We start from the raw sequence: 10,553 nt of genomic DNA, 5'->3' as shown, positions 1-10,553 counted from the left end.
AGTAAATGCTAAATTGCTGTACATCCATTATACAGCACATCTGGCATGAATGCCAGATCTGTAAGCAATACCTCTTGTGATTAAAACGTTGTGTTACATTACATTGCTAATATTCTATGCCACAACACTGTCTTTCAACTAAAAAACCCTGAGTGCTTTATGAATAGAAATATAAAGTATAACCTGGCTCCAAATATTATTGCCATTTAGAATTTAATTACCTGATGTAGTAGATGGTGAAGTGTCTTACTTAAGAGCAGGCAATGACCCAAATATATTTTTCTCTTATGTGGATTCTACCTCTCTGTCCTTGCCAAAATGTAGTCACATTTTAAAATTCATTCTTGGGAACTCATATTTGGATCATTTCATTTACAGTGCATTCACAAACTCTTTCATCTGTCCTTTAGCCATTATATCTGACAGTGTTCCCATCACCAATCTCTTTGCATACTGAAAAACATTAAAATGCCACAGTCAAAACTTTCCAATACTGGTGCATCATTCTGGGATTTCTGAATGGATGTAAAATCCCTTATGTAAATGTTTACATAGGGATTGAAGTAATGCCTTAGAAAACTCTAGTCAGGCTACAATAAGGAAATCCTTATTAAAGAGGAAGAGAGAACTGTATCATTCCTGACTTTGAAGAATAAATAATAGCGCTCTAAAATTACTGGTAGGCGAATACATTGTGAAGATATTTGGGTCAGTGCTTTGCAATGCAATTTGTTCAGGAATTTCTGTTTGTTTGGGGGTTTGTTTGCATGTTTTTAATGAAGCCAGCTAGTGCATGCTCTGTACCATTTTAATTCTATTTTGAAATGATTCACAGCAAGCTTTGGGTTTTTATACTAGACACAGGAATGTATGCAGGTTTATTCCCTTAACAGATCTGTAGTTCTGCAGCATACAATTGAGACATATTTGTGAGCACACAGCACGTATTGACTTGAACATTAATATCAGAATGAGATCATTTGCAAGTAATGGGGATTTCAGTTCTGAACTGTGATCACCTTCTTCGCTAAGAGAATCCTTCATAGGCTTGACTCTCTCTGTTTGGTGTCACACTCAGGAACGAATGCAAAATACATCATCTGCCCACACGATCTCATGCTTTGCAGGAATCAATGTTTGATTATTAACATAGTTGAGTTTTAAATTTTTACCAAAAAAAGGGTAGCGTAATTGAGATGTTGCGTTTGAGTAAAGTAATTGAGATGTCATATGTATGCAGGTAGGGTGTCAGTAAAAGACAAATAAGATAACGGGGAATGAAACAGACATCTTACAGACAGATATATCAGCCAAGTCAAAAGCTCCTTGGTTCAGTGAAAGCTTCTGGCAACACAATTTAACACAAATTTTAAAAACATTATAGAAAAATGTCGTACTATACTTTATAGAAGCTGCTGGTTAGTGACGTATTAGATCTTATTTGATTGATTTCTGTTAAGATTAGGAGCATACTGGGTTACAAAAGGAAAACTGGAATACATACTAAAATAATTTATACAGGCTGTATATTGAGAGCAGTTTTTTTCATTGTAGAAATAAATCTACTCCTCTGTCTGAAACTATCAATTAAAATGGGAGCCATTATTCATGAAAATAAATATATAGTCTGTTATTCATGACAGGAGAATGTATCATGTATAAGTGGTCAATAAATCATTTTAGGGAAAAGTGATATGGAAAATGGTGGCACTTAAGCTTTCAATTTTCATTAAAATTGTAACTGCAGCAAGCTGTTCACCAGAGGTTCAGTCTCCACCACACAAACACATGCGAGTACTCCTTGTTCAGAAGTTTGCAAAAACTTCTAGCCCTTTGTCCAGTATCTGACGCTGTTGACTTCCAAAACCTGCCAGAGACCCTGCAAAGGGGCAATGCAGGGCCACGCTCTCATATACCACATACTCACCTCCTGCTCGGTTTCGAAACCTATATGGCTTTGAGCGTGAATGCACAACGTGCAACAAATTTGCTAAGAGGAGCATGTAGAAATTTGCTGGTGGAGCCAATGCTATTTAGTAAAATAGTACAGTAGGAGAAAGTCTGTTTTACAGCTTATTTTACTACATTTTCTTATTTTCCTTATCTACTTTTCTTCTTGCTTTGTCAAAATATGTCCTTTATCTGCCATCAGTACCTAACTGTGCTCCTGTTTAAATCAATAGGCCACCTAGTCTTAAGTGATCACACTCTCATTTTCAAAACACTTAATTCCAATTGCTTTGCTTTGACAAGATTTCCAACAGAGGTTAAATTTAGTGACAGCGAACATACTGGCGACTCAGATCCTGCTAAGCCACCATCCCAGGCATATGCTGTATTTCACTTACTATGTTATATGTAATACCATGAAAAGGTATTATGCCTATAAAACTAGCCCGCTGCCTAGGAGACCCGGTTATAGAAAATGTTGCAAATAGGATTAGCACTGTAATGTAGTTACATACCAATTGATCTTCTTGCTCCTCCTCCAAACACATCCCATGGCGTACAGTCCTTTTCCTTCCCCTGAACGGAGAGGTGGAGCAAGGGGCAGGGCCAGAAGACTATTATTCTTTTTTCAATCCTCAGGTCCATCTTACTGACAGCACAGGGCAATCGAGAAGCTCAAAGGCTGCATTAAGTGGTGTCAGCTGCAGAGCTCTCTCCTTCCATCTTCATTTTGGGAGGCACAGGTGAGCTGCATTGTCTCCATTTCCTCTGCTGTTAAACACTGCAGAAAGCATTTCTCAACAGGACTTAAAAATCAGTCACATAGATGAAGACAAAGATGGTGAGGGAGAAGGCAAGGGGACTAACCACCTTCTAGGTTTCAGACTGAAATGAAAGACCTGATTTAGTTAGTGACAGTTTTCAAAAGAGCTGGGCCCTGACTGTACAAGTTGATGGTTTATGGCAATAAGGGCCATACGGTATTTCCCTTTTGGGCTAGTTAGCAAGACTTAATCAATTTTCAAGTACAGCTTAACTTTATTCATTGTCTTAATCTTTTTATTTTTAGGTTTAAATTTTCTATCTAATATTAATCTTTCCTTAGATTTTCATTTTCAGAGGGGATTTTTAAGAGGAATTTTTTAGTCTGTGGTTTTTTACCTCTTATAGTAACAATTAAATTGCTGCTGCTAAGTAGAATGGTGTCAGGTTTTACATGCTGTACTGGCAATAGAGCATCACAAAATCCTCCGCTGCAGTCTACCTATCTTGAAAGCCATCGGCTTTTATTTACAACATACTCATAGCACACTGTCATAAACTTGTTCCGCGCTGACCTTCTGGCTCAATGAAACTGTTTTGTTGGAAGAAATTAGACTACCAGTTATGGTAGCACAAGTTCAATCTCTGTGATATTTGTTCAGCTGCTACAGAGGCAAATAAAACTCCAAGTGAATTTGATTTGTGCGGGCTGTATATTGCCATCTAACTGACGGACAGCGTAGCTCTTGTCTAGAACAACTCACATGATCCATCAAGTGTTTGCAAAATACTGCAGCAGGTTACCCCTTCCTAGGAAGAAAGCAAAGCTTCAGGAAAAAAAGGTTTCCCCGTCGATTTGCAAAAGGCACATCAATGGCTCACATGTCCACACAAATATAAGGGCTTATACTTTACATTCAATATTCTGCATATTCCAAAGTTTCACATCTATAAATACATATATATACACATATTTATTGCCATTAGTTTCTCCTCTTTGATAGTATCCAGAGAACATGCAGTCTTAAGTTCATTTTCATCCTCTAGTGTGGCAAGATGAACACATATGGTATTATAACGATATACTAGTTATCTTTAAAAACAAAACCAAACACTCCTGCAATTCAAAGTCACTACAAGTTGTAATGTGTCGATTAATCAAGGCAAAAATTACTCCAAGTTACTCCAGGTCTTGCTATTTCCCAGCAATTCTCTGCATTCCCTTCAACAGTAGCCCTTGCAGTTTCAGGTTATGAAAGGCCCTATTCTGAAGTATTGATTCTTTTTAAAGTGATCTCATTTTTTTCTGGAATGTGAGTTATGTGCGTGAAAACGTGGTAAATTGGCATACGCAGCTGTTGCAAAAGAACAGTGTGTGGTCGGCTAAAGCCAATTTGGCATGTAAGAGGTTATTGGACTGGTAATGGTGGTTTTGATGGTGATGTGAAAGGAATGAGAAGGTTGGTACAAAAGAAAATCTCATAAGATGAGGTTGCGTGCTGTCTTCTCCCAGCTGGCTGAGGCTGGAAGGGCCTCGGGTGATTATTACTGAGCAGTTTGAGTTGATTTGTTCTGGTTTAGAGTTTGTGGTTTTGGAAATAAAGCAAGCCCTGAGGAAGGGGATGCAAAGAGAAGATGTATGGTTAGGGACTTTATTTTTCCTTGTACGGCTGGTGAGCCTGCACAGTGACTTACAATTAGCAATAAAGTCCAGACAGTCCTTTACAAATCATGAGCTAGGTGAATCCTTTACCATCAGAAGAACTGAATGCCTTTAAAGAAAAAAAGCTTTCAATGAATGCCTGCTGAAATTTAAATCTTAATTCATTCCAGCTATGCTTGGGCCTCTTTTAGATTCTCTTTCTGTGAACATTCAAGCAAGCAATCATTGCTTGTAGAAACCAAAAGTTAACTACACAGGTTCTATATTCATATCAGATAAGGTATATTTTTCTATGGAATAGGAAACTAATTGAAACGGCAGGGGGTAGAAGGGGAAATGTTCCAGAAAAACCTTATCAGAGCCCTGCAACAGGAGCAACTGAGCACCCACCAATAGAAATGTCTTTCATATAAAAAGAAGCATATGTGTAGACATCCTATGTGACATCGAGGAAACCAAAACACATATATATGCTTTATATATGAAAATATGTCCTATATATTATAAATGTCTATACCTATATATAAATCTGTATAAATGACATACACATTCTGCAACTCGGCTTATTTTAGAGGTGACCTATAAATGTTTGCTTGTTTAGTTTCTGGAGTTTTGTCCTCCTTAAAAAGAGGATTTCAAAATGTTTGTGGATACCCAAAAACCTGCTGCAAATAAAAGCCAATATTAACAACCAATTGTACACATACATGAGCAAGACTGTCAAGGTGATTATAGAGGCCTGTAAAGAATTATTTTAAAATAGTTCCATATGCAATGCACATGCTGAATTAGCACCCCCAAAGGCAACTTCACAAACCAGCAAACCAAGTGGTGACTCATTTGCATGTAGAAAATATCAGAGGAGACACTACGGCTCAAGCCTCGTTATTCAAAGGTAGATATGTCATGTAACTCCTTGCTACAGACTGATGTCTGCGTCCTTTAGGCATTCATCAGACACTGGTTCTTATTCTCAAAGAACTCAAGCAAAAATAATAAACAAAAAGGCAAAAAGACCCTGAGAGCTCTACTCCAAAAATAACAACAAAAAAGTGGAATATAATAATACAGCAGCACACCTTTCTTTGATTCCTCTTCTTCCTAAGGTGACGCGGAGTATGCAATCCAGGTGTCCTATACACTGCGTGAATACTTACCCTCTGGACTGTGCAGTGCCTCACTCTCTTTTCCTCCTGTCTAGTGATACAGGCATCTCTGAGGGTGCCAGCAATGGTGAGCTTGTGCTCAGCAACAATAGCATAAGGAATAGTCTCGTGCTTTCTACCATTTTGTCAGAAGATATCTCTGCTGAAGAAGCCCAGGGATAGTGTGCTGGATGGGCACTCTATTGTCTTCTGATGATATACGCCTAAAACCAAGACCTCCTTACCTCATACATGCATGTGTGCACATCAAGCTTGAATGATCAGGCGAGGGAGATCCATTTCCTTCTCACTGCTTCCATGCAGGAGGTGTCACACAGCTGAAAATAGTAGCAATGCTTCACCATAACGGATGACACATTGATTCTCCTGTTACTTTTCCTCAGACTTTGTGGTACTGGGTAAAGAACGAGGATTGTGCTGGCATTGTAAACTCTTTCTCAGGCAAAAAGAATTGCAGCTGGGTCCTCCATTATCATGCAGAAAGAAGCAGGAGAGGGCTATGATTTGACATACACATTCTGGGGCTTGAGTCTGTGAATTTACGAGCACTTTCACAGCCTGCTAATTGCAGTGGAAGTAGGCAATGCCTCGCACTCCACAGGAAGTTGAGCCCTTATTTACACTAATATCAGCTTTTATGTTTTAACATAACATTTATGCCTGTGCAACCACAGATGAGATTTTCAAACCTGAAATTTTTTGACTGCAGATGAATTACTGTAATTACACTTCACTAAAGCAATGACAAAATACTTCCTTAGCTATGAAGAAAAAAGCTATAAAGAGAAAAGGTTTTTCCATACCTGAAAGCGAGTCATACTTGTGAATGCATTCCCCGGACTCAGTCAAATGCTGAAACATCATGCGTGGGCAGTGTTCATGACTAGGAAAAAGACAATAAACAGTGTAGATACCCAGTCAACTCTTCCTTTAACCAAGTAAATTGCTAGTCTGGGAACTTATTTTTCTTAACAGGGTTGACCTCATGAACACAGTCATTAAGACTCGAGAAAATGCCAGGCATGCTGCACCTCCTTACTGTATTGGCTCTTTTATTTAAACAGTAAAACTGAAATCACTTGCAAACTTTAATAGCAGCTAAAAGAAATACCTACAGGGCAGGGGTGCTAAGAAGAAAATCATTCTTCCTATTTATTGGATTTTCTTATGGAGAAAAACAACTATAGGATTTGAAAGCATATTTGTTGGGGAAAAGAATTTGCTCAAGATAGAAAACATGGTGGGGCTTTTCTCCAAATTCCCTTGCTGATAAATGAACACTAATGCTTAAGCCCTTCTAATGAAGACGAGTTTGCCATGGAATAAAGTCGTCAATGATGAGCAGAAAATAGAGCATTTGTAAATACAATGTAACACGGAATGATAAAGCACATCCAATTTATGCAAAGATGTGCTTGCAGCAGTACGATAAATAATATCCGCATAATCAATTACTGGAAGAAAGACAGACTGAATAAATTGTTTTCTGGCAATTTATGGAAAACAAGCCTAGCTCAAAAAGGACAATTTGACTTTAGTCTTTTAACAAGATTGTCTGACGAGCACTAAACCCAAACTTACTGATGATTCAAAGGACACAATATTTATAACCGTCTATTTTCATTAGCAATAGAAAATTCGAAGTAGGGCAAGAGCAAAATTCCTATTTTTTAAGTCAGAAGGCAGGATATACAATGTAATAATAGAAATATATATATATTTGCTCTTCCCTGTACCTGAGATTCTTTGGTTTAAAAACACACGCAGATTGAGAGGGGTGGGAGAGAAAGCTAGAGAAAAATATATTTGAGGCTCATCAACAAATAATAATAATAATGGGATACTATATGTATTTGAATTCACTATAGTAGATATACATTTAATGATTGGATGTTACATCCACTGGTCTCAGTGGGAAAGTTTTTATTGAGCTGGGTGAACAAGCCTTTAAAGAAATTCTGGAACTACTTTAAAACTGAACTGGGAAAGTTGCAAATTATATCACCATTTGTTTTCAGAGCCATTTACTTTATGATACTAAATATCTCTACAATGCATTCAGTGGTCCTAGAAAGCTTCAGTAACTCTTTAGCATACCAAGAATATGAGAATGAGTGAAAAGCCATTTAATATCCAGATATTAGCTTTGGAACACAATGTTACTGAACAGAGACAATTCTCCAAACCCCCCGCCCTTCCACCAATCAAAATCAAACAAAAATTAAGAAGAAAATATTTGGGAGCTGACAGTACATATAACCTTTGCCTGTAAGGATATTCAAATGTTTGTTATAATCTGCATAAAACAACTAGAAAACCAGCTTAGAAAACATTTAGCAGTTTATGACCTTCAGTCTATGCAGGACATTAAAATTCACATAACCTCCAGATTGACTTTCCTTATAAAACATTCAATGATGCCTGTAGCGCTACTTACTCTGTTAGTAAATAAAACACTGCTTTTATTTCAGTGCCATTCCAGCCTTATCAAAACCTTTCTCTTCATTTATCCATGGAAAAGGTACAGCCAGGCTCCAGCAGGCTACACTTTGTCATTTTTCCTATTTACGTGACATAGCCCTAATCCCATCAGCTAAGCAGATGAAAAAAGAAAATCAATAGTCAGCGGATACGATGCTGAGTGTGATGTTTGATTGTGACTGAGAGAGTGTGAAATCTGCTTCCTTAAAATTTGCTACTGAGTTTGGGATTCAGCTAGGAGTTTGAACCTACGCACATGACGATATTCCTCTTTTGGGAACTCTGTATCAAATCTTCATCTACTGCTGCACAATTTGCATGTTTCAAGGTAATCATACCTTGATTAGCATGGTCTGATTAATGGAAACACTTGGTTGTTCAGAGGTCTAACATCTCCCCAGAGGTTTCACTTCAGCCCATAAGTCTTCAGGCACTGGTCAGGCTTCGCTACCTAAGTGCATACGGAGTTACTTCCTGAAGTCTTTATGCCTAATTCAGGACATTAAGACTTCACTGCACAAAGATTTATGTGCTGAAGCGTGGACCTCACATAAAGACTTATGTACTAAAAACCTGAAAAGCAGTTGCTGCTCTCTTTTCCTGACCCAGGCAGTGGTTACACACAGAAACAGGGGCTAGAAAGGGCCTAAGCGCAGGCTTCGAAGCGAGCCGAGCAAGCACCCAGTATTAGTTCCCAGAGAGCCTTTTAGAAAGGCTAGAAAGCATGTGTAGAGGTGCTTGCACACACAGGCTTCGTGTTGGAGAATCTACACCTTACATAAAGTGTACCTGTGTGAGAAGGTTAAAGACTTCCTACAGGTTGGAAACGGCCATGACGATGGGCCGAAGTGTATGCACCTCATACTACACACACAGCAGATCTCTGAAATGGTAGAGCTTCACCTGTCACTGAGAAAAATGTGTGACTAAAATACACTAGCAATAAACTGTAAAAATTCACATTCTGAACATAATAGACTGAAGTATAAAATCATTTAAGTAATTTTCTGAAACAACATAGCAATGGATAGTTCATTGTTCCGCAATACTGCTTCGGTGTTTAGGATTTGACTGTGTAATATTGACAGGAAAAACAGTTTCAGCTTCAATGGAAGCCTTACTGGACTCTCCCAAGTGCTGGACTTCTTGTGCAGATTGATACGGCATCAAGACTAGAAAAGTCAAATGGCTTATGCAGAGCAAGAGGATCAAACCCTCAATGAATCATTGGTAAAATTTCCGGTGAAAGTACCTATTCTCAGCATTGTAAGCACCGAGTATTTGGAGATACAGCCTACTACACTGCAGTGAACCTGTGCTTCAGGTGGAAGACAAAGGCACATGGATATTTCTGAATGGAAAAATCTCTTCATAAAACATGTTTTTTTCACAAGACAAAACAAATCAACATTGTACCTGCTCTACCGAATTACTTCCTCAGAGAACCCTTTATTTCTAAATGCAACAGAAAACACCATTTTTCTGGTTGTCCTCAGAATAAATTCTGCAACCCATTTTCCCTTCTAGTCAACTGTACAGTGTCAATGGAAGACTTTCCTGTCACATGAACTACAGGAAACAGTATGTATTTTCAGATATTTTCAATAACAGATATTGATAACAGAGAATGTTACACTTTTGGCAAAACCTTTATCACAGTGTTCCTTGTGATAGAGGAACAAAATGAGTAAAACCAGAAAACACCTGATGAATAGATTCACGCTGGCATGCCAGCGTTAAGCATCTTTGGGAAGGTAAATTCCTTCATTTCAATGTCATGCCGAAGTAAACTATGGACAGCGCACCCCTGTTGAACAGGGAAACTTCTTACACAAAGACCCTGCCTAACATGGGAGCACGGTGCAGCCACTTCTGATGCATCCTTCTCCGAATGTGGATCTACGGGGGCATCTTCTGTGGGGTGGAAAAGGGTGAGAGGACTGGGTTAAGCAGAGGTGAGAGGAATGTGCCATTACCTTACCAGCACTATTCAAAATTTCCCCAGAAGTGAACATAGTCTGAGGCTTCAATAATCTCTGTTGCTATCCTGACTTCTGATTAGAGTTACTTAGTGCTACAGAGCTTCCTTTGCAGGGGCACACACTCATGTTGCTCCCAGTCAAAAGCCTGAGCTTCAGTCCACCTAAATCATACTTGTTGGTGGTTGTAAAAAGCATCACCAAAAACTGGGGGGGGACAAGTTAGGGGACACTGTTTCCATGACAGATTTACAAAATCCAAACAGGTTTCCAACACCTTAATGTCAAATGCTTGGTTCATGCAAGAATTAGGATCAAAATCTCCTACTTCACTGGAGAAAATGCAAAAATAAAAACTATGCAGATTTCCAGCCCTCTGACCCCCCCCCCCCCCCCCCCCGCCCAAGCTACATGAGCAAAATCTTAAAAGAAATAGTCCAGCTTGAGGGTTTAACAGAGCCATTCACTATCCTGGATTTCGAAATAAAAAGGTGAGAAATAAGTTGTCGTTAGCAACTAAATACATTGACCAACATTGGTAGATGGGATTTT

The 10,553-nt window shown here is 38.6% G+C and overlaps 1 long non-coding RNA gene across 1 annotated transcript; it reads right to left on the bottom strand.

Annotated features, from left to right (window-relative positions):
* Window positions 1-226: 226 nt before the first annotated feature.
* Window positions 227-6,420, bottom strand: LOC128154529 (uncharacterized). The gene is made up of 4 exons (XR_008239368.1): window positions 6,345-6,420; window positions 5,766-5,935; window positions 2,466-2,835; window positions 227-453 (listed from the first exon to the last, which is right to left on the bottom strand). It is a non-coding gene; the product is annotated as an uncharacterized LOC128154529 (long non-coding RNA).
* Between the last annotated feature and the right edge of the window lie 4,133 nt (window positions 6,421-10,553).

The sequence above is a fragment of the Harpia harpyja genome, chromosome 2, assembly GCF_026419915.1.
Source record: "Harpia harpyja isolate bHarHar1 chromosome 2, bHarHar1 primary haplotype, whole genome shotgun sequence".
Lineage (NCBI taxonomy): Eukaryota > Metazoa > Chordata > Aves > Accipitriformes > Accipitridae > Harpia > Harpia harpyja.
This window is presented reverse-complemented; position numbering and strand designations above follow the sequence as displayed.